Raw genomic sequence first — 13,934 nt, 5'->3', positions numbered from 1 at the left:
GATTTTAACATTTATTTCTTTTTTTAGAAGCAAAAATCTGTATACTTGCTTGTTTGTTTCGAGATCAGATTGGTTTTTAACTATTTTAGCAATATCAATCCATTTTCTACCATTAAAACTGAAATTTTTAAGGTTGGATGACTTCAACAGATAGTGCTCAGCTGTATTTGTTTTTGTCAAAAGGAGATTTCGAATAAATAATGATTGGCACTGAGATTCAGGATCTAATAATTGCAAACCTCCTCGGTCTTTATCCAGATATAATTGGGCTCGCTCCACCCTGAATAATTTATGATGACTCCAAAGAAAATCTCCTATCAACATTCTCAGTTCAGCCAAATGCTTATTTTTTGGAGGTATGACATGGGACAGATACCAAATTTTAGACAGCAGAAATGTATTAACTATCAAGGCTTTTTCAACAAGATTTAATCTTCGAGCTTTGTAAACATTCATGGTTGATTTAACTTTCGAAATAAGTGAGGTAAAGTTTTTGTCTACTATCTGATTCCAAACTGGCGAGACTATCATCCCAAGGACTTTAAATTCGCTGACTTCTTTTATTAATTGTGGCCCAAAATGACAATTATTTATTCTTATAAATCCAGTTTTTTGCAAGTTCAGTTTGATTTCAGCATCAACTGAAAATCTTCTAATGATTTCCAAAACTTTGGAAAATTCGAGATCATTCCGTATGATTATTGTCAAATCATCTGCATACCCGAAAATTTTCATGAACACATCGTCAACAAGAACTCCCATGATGTTTTCATTAATCTGTCTTATTAAGGGTTCAATATACATAGAGAACAGTAACATAGAGAGCGGGCATCCTTGTCTAACAGATCTCGAAATTTTAAATGAATTTGTTAGATAACCATTGAAGATCACTCGAGAAGAGGCGTGACGGTACAAGTTCTGTAAACATTCGACGATTGCTGGTGGAAATCCGTATTTTGTCAAAACCTCCCATAATCGTTTGTGACTGACACAGTCAAATGCTTTCTCCAAATCAACACTTAACAATGCGATCTTAAAATTCTTAGACTGGTTTGCTCTAACAATCAAAGTTCTTATTGCGTCAAGTATGTCAATACAAGATCCTTCAGGCCTACATGCCGTTTGCTCTTTCCCCATTATTGACTCAATACACGTAGCAACTCGAGCAGCAATTATTTTCATAAATAATTTATAATCAGTATTAAGCAAGGATATGGGTCTGTAATTATTGATAGAATTCCTGCAACCGGTTTTTGGAATAAGGCTTATAATGCCATCCGAAAAGTTTTCCATTGGTAGTAGATTACCTGATAATAGTCCATTAAATAGCTTTAAAAGATCTTCTTTCAGAATATCGAACATTACTTCATAAAATTCGTAGGTTATACCGTCAGGACCGGGTGCTTTTTTCTTAGTAGCCTTTTCAATGACTCTCAAAAGCTCACTTTCATTAATTGTAGCTTGAAGACTTTCCTGTGCATCAGGAGGAAGGGTTTTTGTGATTGAATTCAAAGCTTGGTAATCGTTAGTTATATTTTTGTCCTCACTAAATAGCTGTTGAAAGTGTTTATGAATGTAGGATTTAATTTCTGATGGTTCATTCAAGATATGTCCGTCACTTTTCAAATAATTTGGCAGGGGTGATGATTTATTTTTCAGCATGCGTGAAACTTGATACAAACCCATCTTTTCGTTTTCTAGCAAGGTAGGTGCCTGAAAACGTTTCCCGTAACTATTCAAACGAGTTTGTTCGGCATCGACCAGTTTTGATTTAACAATCGATAATTGTTCAGAAACATCATCTCCTTTTTTTTGTAATTCATGAAGATCGAAAAACTCTTTGAATAAAATTTCTTTTTGCTGTCTATTGTGTAAATTTAGGTTAATAGCTCGACGACTAAAAAATTGTTTAATTTTATTTTTAACGTCAAAAGACCACCACTCGCTAAAACTTAAAACGTACTTCCTTCGTTTTTTTAGTTCACTATATGCTGTTCTAAAGTCATTTTTAGCAGCTTCATCTTTCACTATGATATTGTTGATTTTCCAATATCCTTTTCCATTGACCTTTAATCGAGCAGTAGGATCTACTTTGACAGAAATAATAACGGCATGATGGTCGGAAAAGGCGACGGGCACTGTTTCAAGTTTTTCAATATTTTTAGAGAAAGGTTTGTCAACATAGAATCTGTCTATGCGTGAAGCTGTAGTTCCCCTGTAAAATGTATAACATTTCTTTTGAAATTTTTTCATACTATCAACATCAATAAGTCCCATCAAGTCAACACAAGATTTAAGACTACTCGAGAAGTTATTGGTGTGGTTTTTATAATCTGCTGAGTCCAACACGCAGTTGAAATCTCCTGCAAATATGGTATTAATTGTACCAGCTTTGTTGAAGTGAACACTCGTCAGTAAGCTAAACAGATCTTCTCGTTCTTGACGATATTTCGTACCAGAATGCCCATAAACATTGACTAAAGATATACCATCAACGGCTATAGACGTTAACCTCCCATTAGGGTCCAGAAGTTGATTATTAAAATCCATGGTTTTGCGAACTAAAATCGCTGTGCCTTTGTTACTCTCACTTATGTTCACTATTGCTTGATGTGTTGGAATAAAGCCGAAATCATAAAATTGTACCTCTTGAAGTAGGATAATATCTAAATCATTTTGTATGATAAAATCCTTGAGCAAAAGTTTTTTTGGTTCAATGGCTATTGCATTAATATTTATCGTTGCTATCTTCCTGATCGTAATCATTTTAAGTTAAAATTATTTGCAAAACTAAAAACTGATTTTGATGAGTAACATAAAGCTTAACTAGCAACACTTCTATGATCTTAAAAGTACAACATAATCGTGTGGAATATTCGTTGCGAGTGCAACACACTAGTGTAACAATGCGGATGCGTGTGCAACATAGTAGTGTGACAAGGCTGTTTTGAGTGCAACATATTTTCAAAAACATCGCAAAGAGAGTGTTGCGTGATAACAAGGTCATTGTGATCGAGAGATACAAAGCATGGCAATAAGGGACAACTGATATCATAACCTTACTTACTAGAAGCTCGATCAACGTGTTTGCGTTGATCTTTTGGTATAGACTTGATGGTTTCCAAAACAGTTGTAGCTCGGCGAGTCTTCGAACGTCTACTGGAAATCCCTGATGAAACGTCTTCGTCGGTAGTCGTTCCCGAGCCTGGCGAAAGCTGGCGTTTGGTGATGATTTTGTCCGGCTGCTCCTCCACATCCATGACTTCTGCGTTTTTCTCCTTATTTTCTTTTCCTTTGGTAAGTTGTACCATGTTGAGCTGCAGTTTCTCTTCGTCGGATTCCTTGGGCTTCCCGTGTTGGACAGTGCTTGCATACGAAACAGAAGGAACTTGTACCTGTTGTGTTGCAGATACTGGCGCTGGTTGCTTTTTTTCGGGGGCGATAACTTCAATTTCTTCAGATCTCTTCCTAAGCTTGTTTTGCTCACACGAGGCTTTGAGGTGGCCTTCCTGTTTGCACAGGAAACATTTTTGTTTTAGCCCCTCGTAGTAAAGCCTCCCACGTCGGTTCATAAAGAAAAGCGAAGCTGGAATTTCTTTTTTGACATCGATGAAAACTCCTCTTACACCGGTAAACAGGTCGAGCTCGAGTTCGGCTGGAAATTTCTCTCTAATCATCCGTTTAACGTTTCCGAATTTGCTCATGACAGCAGCAATGTCAGAGTCGGAAATCTCTGGCGGTAGATCGAAAATCCGTACATATTTTGAGAAGCTACCTGCGACAGCCATCGTAATTTTTACTGATTCCCCGTTCGAATACTTGAATTCGAGCAAAGCAGGGTTTTGGACGAGAGCTTCTTTCATGGCCTCCTGGGTTCGAAATTTAATAAAGATGGACTTTTCCTCCGCTATTTTGTATGATGTTTCCATCGTCGACTTGTCCGCGTCAAAACCTTTGACGAAACGGGCTACTTCAACAATCGATGGTCCTGGAGCATCATCGGGGAACCGAAATGATAAAGTATTTTTTATCAATCCGTCAGCCATTGTGGCAAAATGGCAAAACAACGTGGCACAGAAATAACGCACGACTTAAAAAAACACCGCTTGAAGCTTCTGATCAAAAAACACATCCGTCTGCTACGAGATCTGATCGTCAACTGCCTTCAAGGTTCGTGCTTAAGTGCCCTACTTTTTAGCCTTTACGTCAATAGTCTCCCCTCCATCTTAAAATGCAGTTATCAGCTCTATGCAGATGACTTGCAAATTTACATCAACGGGCCAATAACTGAAATAGAACAGCTAGTGCGATCAATTAATGTAGATCTGGCGGGAATAGAGTTGTGGAGTAGAAATAATTTTCTATCGCTCAATCCCACTAAAACTCAAGCGATTGTTTTCACCAAGAGAGGTACAGTAAATCCAGACTCTGACATTGTTTTCTGTAACCACACCATCCCTCTGATGAATAAAGTTAAAAACTTGGGTCTTATAATGGACCACAATCTGAATTGGACCGACCATGTAAATGGCGTTACATCTAAGGTTTTTCTCACTCTCAGAACGTTCCGCAAATTTCAATCAGTTCTCCAACTCCCAATCCGTCTTAAATTGGTCCAATCTGTTATTGTTCCCTTCTTTTTATACTGCGACGTAGTTTACTTCCCAGGTCTATCAGCAGCATGCAAGGACCAGCTGCTTAGGTGCTTCAAATCGGCAGCTAGATTTGTCTTCAATCTAAAACGTAGGGAGACTACCGAGACCACCAGAAGACTAATACTTGGCTGCGATCTTCTGGAGAATTATCGAAGACGAATTTGTTGCTTCATGCGTCAGGGCTATGACCTAGGGCTACCTATCTATCTCCTAAATCACCTGCAGCGAGGAAGAAACGATCGAGCCAAATGTTTCATCATCCCGCAACATACGACGACATCTAGGAAGAGCGTACTAGTGTATGGAGCTTCCTGTTGGAACAGCCTACCTTTGGCAACTAAGCACGCTAATTCGCTAACCACCTTCAAGGCCGCACTGAACCGAGCCAACTAGAGAGAAACTATACCAATATTTTATTAACATTCCAAAAGTTTATTTTATGAAAGTGTCTCCTTAACCTGAATTAATAGTTCATTGTAACTGATAGGCTACGTTTAAGTTAATAAATTACAAATTACAAATTACACTCAGGAATCCCTGGCAACGAAAGGGCTGATCGCCTTGCTGCGGCTGGCGGACTGCTCAGTCCCCCAAACCAAGCAGTACCATCCCCCGATGTCACAAAATGGCTAAAAAAGCACATTATGTTAGCTTGGTTCGTCCGCTTACCACTAGCACGTCCTTGGAGTAGTGACATGAGGCCAAATCCAACCAGAAGATTGTTCAGACGTTGTGGGCCTTCAGGAGAGGAAGCAGGCCCCAACTACGCGGTTGTGATTTTTGGTGTTGTACGGAATACCTTTTCCTTCACTTCTGGGCTTTCGATCGGTGGTCGATTGTTCCTCGAACCGCTTAATCACTCGTGACACTGTGGAATTCGCGATTCCCAACGTTTTAGCGATGGAACGATGCGAGAGATCCTTGTTCTCGTGATGAATGCGCAAGATTTTATCACGCACGAGCTGTTCTTTCGACTCCACTTCCGCGAGTTTTGATCACAGGACTTAGGACAATTTTATGTTTTCCCACATAAGGGCGATTCCGGGGTTGGTCGCGGTCCGAACGTCGATTTCCATGCCCAAAGCCACAAAACAAAGCCTCTGCAGTTGGTCCATGCGGATGTTTGCGGACCGATGCGTACCTCTACCCCCGGTGGAGATAAGCATTTCCTCGTAATTATTGATGGTTTCAGTAGATATCTCGTCATGTATCTATTGGAAGAGACAGCAGGAGCCATAGGTTGCACCATGAACTATGTTCGGATTACCGAGAACATGTTCGGCAGAAAGCCTGTCGTTATTCACTCGGACCGGGGAGGCGAGTTTGTGAATAGAGATCTTGAGAGAATCTATCGAGACGGAGGGGTCCAGTCGCAGCTTACCGCCGGTTACTTCCCCCAACAAAACGGAGTAGCAGATCGTCGTAATCGGTATCTGCAAGAGATGGTTGGCTGTATGTTTTACAAATCTGGCCTCGCTAAATGTTATTGGGGAGAGGCAATCGCAGCGGCATCGTACATACAGAACCGGCTCCCATCTAGAACAGTTAAAAAAACGTCCTATAAGCTGTGGACAAGGCAGAAGCCGGGTATAAGCCACCTCAAGGTGTTCGGATGGGAAGAAAAGCCCAGAAGAAGGTGTTTTTTTTCGTGTTGAGGAGAGAGTCCACTGTGACCACTAAGTTGATCTATTGTGGTATTACCCCGCGTTATTATTTTTACTTTGCTATGCTACTTGACACCCCTGCACTATTGGTTGAAGTTGCAGTTGTTTATCGGTAGCAGTACGAGCATGCACATAACTAGGTAGGATCTCCAACTGCAATTTAAGTTCCCTTGAAAAGATCCAGTCTCCGACGAATTCGAGAAAGGAGGGCGAGAGCACATTGAAGTACACATCGAGTTGCAGTTGGATACGGAGAAGAAAAACAGTGATTTCGGCTTAGTTCCGCAAAGTGAAGAAAATGAAGAAGATTTTGAAGGACTAACAGACACTGATAAAGATTTTTATGGAAGTGCCGAAGGATTTCGACAGGAAGAGGAAAAGCCACCACAGCCACGTAGATCGAACCTGAGAAACGCTGGACAGCCGCCCAACAATCTAAGTGATTACATTGTTGGCGTAGCTTGCGTCGTTGAGGGAGAACCAAGGAGTTACTCTGAAGCAATGAAGTGTTCGAACAGCGCCGAATGGATCCGAGCTATGAATCGCTTCTGTCGTCGGATACTTGGTTACTCGTTGCATTGCCACCAGGTCGTTGTGCGATTAGTTCGAAATTGGTCTACAAACTCAAGAAAGACGCTTCAGGAAGATACTGCAGTTCAAGGCACGGCTTGTGCCACAGGCGTTTGCCCAGCAGTATGGTACGGACTTCCAGGAAGTATTCGCCCCCGTAGCGATGCAGTCGATGTTTCGTGTATTGTTAACGATCGCAGGTCATCGTAGACTACATGTGAAACACATTGACGTGAAGAACGCATGCTTAAATGGTAGCCTAGAGGAAGACATATGGGGATTTTTTTTTATTATCTGACAATTTGCGCCGGGGGTCTTCAGATTTTCCCCAAAATTGAAAATTTGGTTCATTTTTGCGACTTAAAAACACTTGTATTTTTTCAGATTTCTAACATTTTTATTTTTTGAGTTAGCTTCGGTTAGATTTTTTTGCAAATAAAAAATAACCATTTTTCAAAGCTACATAACTCTGTTGTTTCTCAACGGAAATTATAAAATAGCACATCAAAATGCATTGAAATTTTATCAGCTTTCCAAATAGAATAGTTGAAAAAAATTAAATAATGACCTTCAACATGAAAAGTTGTAAATAAACTTTAAATGGCGTCTAAAAGTACCGTCTGCACCACCGAATATATTGCAAAAAATACCATTGTACAGCTCGATTCATGATGCAACTTTCATCTGAAGACACCAAAGTGGGCCATTGACACCTTGAAGAGTTATGAAAGAAATAATGACAATAAATCTCTTTTTTTGCATCGAAAACAAACAATGGTCGAAAAACTGCACTCACATATGGAGAAAGCAAGCACTTCTAACAACATGGAAACAAAAGAACTTACCAAAGCAGGTAAAAAAACACAACTTTTCGTGCTTTGTAGAGTGTTTGCAGCAAAACTGACTTTAAATTTTAACCAAAATTCTGAGTATCGTATTGTTTATGTCATATATGTAACTAATAATGGGAATGTTGCTTTTACAACCTGGTCAAATACTACCTATATAACTTATTAATTTTTCGATCAAAGATCATTGTGAAGCATAATCAATGCCAATAGTAGAAGGTTCAGTCCCTGTGTTTGGGATCACAAAAATGTGATTAAAAAAATGAAATATAGACGTGCTTTACATAGCTTTCATATCGGGAGCTAAGCACTGGACACCAAAATCCTTTCCCATTGATCAAAAAAGTATGAGAAAGTGGCACAAATGTTGTACAAAAAATAATCAAAGAGCTCAGTATGGCCAGCCCAGGCTGTAAAATGATGAAAATATGATACTTTTACCGTATTCGTTTTCTACATTCGCCCAGTTTTGAGGTTTACCAAACTAGAACGAACATAATTCGTCGTCAGTGTTTTGCTACCTCGATCGCTCACACACGAATCTTCAGTGTTCCACCGTCCATTTTAAATCAAATCTGAGGGATTACGGATGCAAAACTTAGCGCATAAACTTCTAAAAATGACAGTAAAATGTGCATAACTTGTTGTGACCTGGTGCAAAACTGGGTATAAACGAATACGTTATGAGATTTTTGGATATAACATGAAGTCAGTTAAGCTGCAACAATCTACCGCCCTTTCTTTCATAACAGTCTCATATACCGTCAAACGGGGCATCATGCAACAGCGGGGTTCGATGCAACATTTATATAACACTACATTAAATCCATTTTTAATTTAATGTATTGTAATAAAGTTATCTTTTAATGATCACAAAACGATGATGACATAATTTCTTACATCTTAAGCTAGTTTTCTTAAGTTTTTTATTTTTATGTAAAATTTGAAAAATCGCGCAATAAATGTACAAATTTTAGCATTTTTTTATGCCGAAAAAAACTTTACAAAAAAAATGTACAAATTTTAGCATTTTTTTATGCCGAAAAAAACTTTACCCAGTACGACGGATCGGCTTGATAATATTACCTACAAACTTTTTACTGGTTTCCTCATGTTATACCAACATTGTTGGTGTAAAAATATTTTTCGAACAATCACCCAATTTTTTTAAATAAATATTTTTAAAATTCCGTTAGGTGTCTGGGGTTAAATGCAACAATATGAAAATCAAAGAAATACATTGTAAATCTCGTTTCCATGTGTTGGAATATGAATGTTATGCATCACGCGTTTGTAATCATTGGAACTTCATTCATCCAAACATTTATTTTAATGATTTCAGCTTTTAGAATTTTTCGTAGTATTATTTAACCCCTAAATGTATGCAGCATCTTCATTTTCAGAAAAATTGTGAAAATTGGTTATTACAGACCCAAAAACTACTGCAATTGGTGTTGTCATGCGTTATGATCTTTGAGGCATCGCTAATATATTAAAAACTATGAACTTTCGTACGTGTTATTAAGATTTTTCATAAAAAAAAACAAAGTTTGTTCCAAGTTACCCCATTTTCTAAGGAGGGTGAAAATCGCATGTTTTTAGAAAATGAAAAATAACTGAAGAAACCTATAATTTTTCTAACTACGCCAATTTGATACCCCAGCATTCTTAAAACTTTTGATGCATAAGGGGTAGGATTAATTGTGAACATAAGTTTTTTAGAAGCCATTGAAGTTGAAAATTGTTGCATGTTGCCCCAGTTGACGGTACAAAAATAAGCAAGCGAGACAATCAGCTTTTTCTGTTTTGGAATATATTTTTAAATTGTGACCACCACTTTCAGCATAAACGAAAATCGTTTCTAGGTTGTCATAATAAATCGTTAGACCTGAAATTTTCGAAATTGGGTTATTGGTAAGGTCGAGATCACCATTTTTATTCATTATGGGACTGTTAATCGACCACATTTGAAACCTTTTTCGAATCTACTAGCATAACAGTCCCATACAAAATATATTTTTCTCACTAAGCTACTTTCTAAGACTTAAATTTGATCATTTTTGAACTTCTAAATGCAATTGTCAGAAAAAGAAACATACTTTTGCAAAAAAATATCATGAATTTCACATTGTAAGTTGAATCTTTTTACGATTTTTGATTGCATCCGATAGTTTTTCGCTCAAGAAGTCAATCCTAAGAAAGTCAGACCTGCCTTCGAAAACTAGTGTGCATCATTCGACATCAAGTGAGTTAAAAAAATGTTTAAATGATTCAAAGCAATAAACCAAAGATTATTTCACCGAAAGAAACATTGAAAAGTAACCAAATCCGTGGTATTTCACATATGGGACTGTTATTCAGGTATATTTCATATAGGACAGCCACGAATGGATATTTTTTTTTCGAAATTTCTAGAACAAAACCTCTGTTTTTAGTCTTTTATGTTGAAGCCTTATGTTGACCTAAAATGACGAAAATTCATATGGGACTGTTATGCGAGTAGGGGCAGTCTGAAAAGGACGAAAAAATTGTGTTCTTTACCTGCTTTGATAAGTTCTTTTGTTTCCATGTTGTTAGAAGTGCTTGATATCTCCATATGTGAGTGCAGTTGTTCGACCATTGTTTGTTTTCGATGCAAAAAAAGAGATTTATTGTCATTATTTCTTTCATAACTCTTCAAGGTGTTAATGGCCCACTTTGGTGTCTTCAGATGAAAGTTGCATCATGAATCGAGCTATACAATGGTATTTTTTGCAAAATATTCGGTGGTGCAGACGGTACTTTTAAACGCCATTTAAAGTTTATTTACAACTTTTCATGTTGAAGGTCATTATTTAATTTTTTTCAACTATTCTATTTGGAAAGCTGATAAAATTTCATAGCATTTTGATGTGCTATTTTATAATTTCCGTTGAGAAACAACAGAGTTATGTAGCTTTGAAAAATGGTTATTTTTTATTTACAAAAAAATCTAACGGAAGCTAACTCAAAAAATAAAAATGTTAGAAATCTGAAAAAATACATGTGTTTTTAAGTCGCAAAAATGAACCAAATTTTCAATTTTGGGGAAAATCTGAAGACCCCCGGCGCAAACCTGTCAGATAATAAAAAAAAATCCCCATATACATGCGTCAACCCCCAGGATTTTGTACACGCGGTAAGGAGGATCTTGTGTGCAAATTGAGTCGAAGTCTGTGTGGGTTGCGTCAATCGGCACGAGCGTGGAATGCTACCATGAAATCGCTACTGCTAAAGCTTGGTTTCCAGCAGTCAATGGTTGATGCGTGCCTGTTCTACAAAAGGTTAGATAGCGGCGATACGATCTATCTCCTTCTGTACGTTGAAGACACGATCATAGTGTCGAAAAAGGAAACAGATATTATCCGTCTTGAAGAAGAAGTGCGCAAATAGTTCAAGATTTCATCTTTGGGTAACGTCTCTTGTTTCCTTGGCATATCGGTGAAGAAAGATGATGTTTGGTGTTGAAAATTTCATCCGTGAAGTGGCTCAGCGATTTGGGCTCCAGCAAACCAAGAAGTCTAAGGTATCGTTAGACCCAGGATACCTGAAACACCAAGAATCAGAGTTGCTGTCGAACAATGTACAATACCAATCGCTATTGAAGCGCTGTTGTACATTGCTACCAATACCAGACCAGATGTTGCAGCAACAGTGTCGATTTTGAGCAGATAGGCGAGCTCCCCTACGCAACGTGATTGGGTTGAGCTGAGCGCGTAGTTCGCTACCTTTTGGGAACTAAGAATCTTTCCTTGAGGTTAGGTAGACAAAAAGGTCTGGAACTTGTCGGTTATAGTTACGCGGTCTGTTCTGGTGACTCATCGGACAGTAAGTCGACTAGCGGTTACCTATTTTAAGTTGGTGGTGCACCGGTTAAATAGTTGGGCTAGTCGAAAGCAAGGGTGCGTCGCAACGTCGACCATGGAAGCTGAGTATGTGGCACTATCCGAAGCTGGTCAAAAAGCACAGCGTCAACCGACAACCATTTAGATAACCGATTTAGATAACAAAATAACCGAAGTTCCATGGACTTCATCAAGTTGGGACGCCAAAACAAAAGTTTCATCATGTTAGAGATTTGTGTGCTAGAGATTTAATACACCTCAAGTATTTCCCCACCGGTGACCAAGCTGCAGATGTCTTCACCAAGACAGTGGGACCCACGAAGCTCAAGAAGCTATTCACTCAGGAGTGCTCAGGATTCGAAGGATTAGTTGTTCGTGCATTAGCGAGAAGGAGTATTGAAGTGTTGAACGAGAGCGCTGACACACACACACACACTACTGTGGAGAGAAAAACGACCCACCTGGTGTCATATCGTTACGTTGAGGTTTTCCACTCTGTATCTTTTCTTTGAGTAAAATACAAGGAGATTTTTATAAGTTGTTGTACAGCACTTGGCCAGTGGAAAGGAGAGATCTGTACTACTTGCTGGTAGAAACTGGAATACTTTATTTAACTAATTTCGCTACCTTATACTAAAACCATTTCCATGGTTACATATAATACTTGTTTATTAATTATGTTGTTGTTATTTGTCCCATCGATTGCTTCGATTGGACAAATCTCAACACTCCTCCTCAACATACACATTCGCAGTCTTTTAACTGCCTCCGGCGGCTCTTCCTGAAGATAGGGCTACTTCTCTTCAACGCACGCACTGGAACATGCTCTCGCCCCTGTTGCAACTCGATGACCTTCCATGGCTCCAGTTCGACGACCTCTACCGGGATCTGGCACGACGACCTCCCAATGGCTCTGGCCCGACTATTTTCCATGGCTCTGGTCTCAGCGCTCTTCCTGTGTCTCGAAGCTTTCTCCTACGCCTCGACACCATTCCTGAAGCCTGCGCCTCCCAGTGGTTCCAGTCCGACGACCTTCACTTGGCTTTCCGGTCCGACGATCTTCCATGGCACCGGCTCGACGACCTTCCGTGGTATCCCGCTCGTAAGTCCTCCAGTGGCTCTTGGTCAAACGACCACCACCTGGTTCCTGACTTGACGACGTTCCATGATACCGGCCCGCCAACCTTCCACGGCTTTCGGTACGACGACCTATCAGTGAATCTGGCCCGACGACCGCATTCTTGGTTCCAGCCCTACAACCTTCCATGGCACCGGTTCGACGACCTCCCAGTGGCTCCGGTCCGACGACTTTGTTTGGTTCCGGCTCGACGCTCTTCTATTGGCCCGACGCCTCACCAATGGCACGACGACCACCTCTGGCTCCCGGCTCGCTGACCTTCCTATGGATTCCGGTCATCTCGCAATGGATTCGGCCCAACGACCTCCCTTGGCACCTGTCCGAAGACCACCGTTTTTCCTGGCTTGTCGACCTCTACCTGGGTTCCCGGTCGGACGACCTTCCAGATGGCTCCTGATCTTACAACCTTCCACGGTTCCCGGCTCGTTGACTTCCCTTGGCTTCGGCTCGTTGTCCTTTCATCGGTTTCCTGGCTGGATGACTGTCCACTTTTGATTCCGCTTCTCCTCCTTTCCACAAGTGCTGGGCCCATAACCTGTTGTGCAGCACTTGGCCAGTGGAAGGAGAGATCTGTACTTCTTGCTGGTAGAAACTGGAATACTTCATTTAACTAATTTCGCTACCGTATATACTAAAACCATTTCCATGGTTACATATAATACTTGTTTATTAATTATGTGTATTTTGTTATTTGTCCCTTCGATTGGACAAATCTCAACATAAGCAAATTCTGACTTATCGGTTCTCGCACGCAAAGTCCCTTCCGCGGGTTGTTCCACTACGTCTGGCTGCTATCCTTCCGATAGTTTTCCGGATTGGGGTCACTGAACTCGCGGTGTGATATGTTCACTAAAAAGTCTATTTGGTTTGGAATAGAACACAAACTTCTTATTTGCGGGGTAAAAGTAAACTAGGTTTTATTGCGAGAACAACTCGCGGCGGCAGTTGATAAGGAACTAATTTTATTCAGCTAACTTCTGCTCAGTAGAACCTAGCTGGAGTATACTTATTGTTCCTGAAGGAATTTTCGTGAGTGCCTTCTTATCTAAGTAGACAAAAGGTTCTACTCTGATCTTGCAGAGTACTACGAAATTGGTACTAGTGAGCTAGGGTGGCTACAAAATTTTGGCTTTAACAGAGCGAATTGTTCAAGTTAAAGACTTTCAGTGTAAAGTTTCTGTGAAGTGATTATAACC

Source organism: Uranotaenia lowii, chromosome 3 (genome assembly GCF_029784155.1).
Source record: "Uranotaenia lowii strain MFRU-FL chromosome 3, ASM2978415v1, whole genome shotgun sequence".
NCBI classification, from domain to species: domain Eukaryota; kingdom Metazoa; phylum Arthropoda; class Insecta; order Diptera; family Culicidae; genus Uranotaenia; species Uranotaenia lowii.
Note: the sequence above shows the minus strand (reverse complement) of the source record.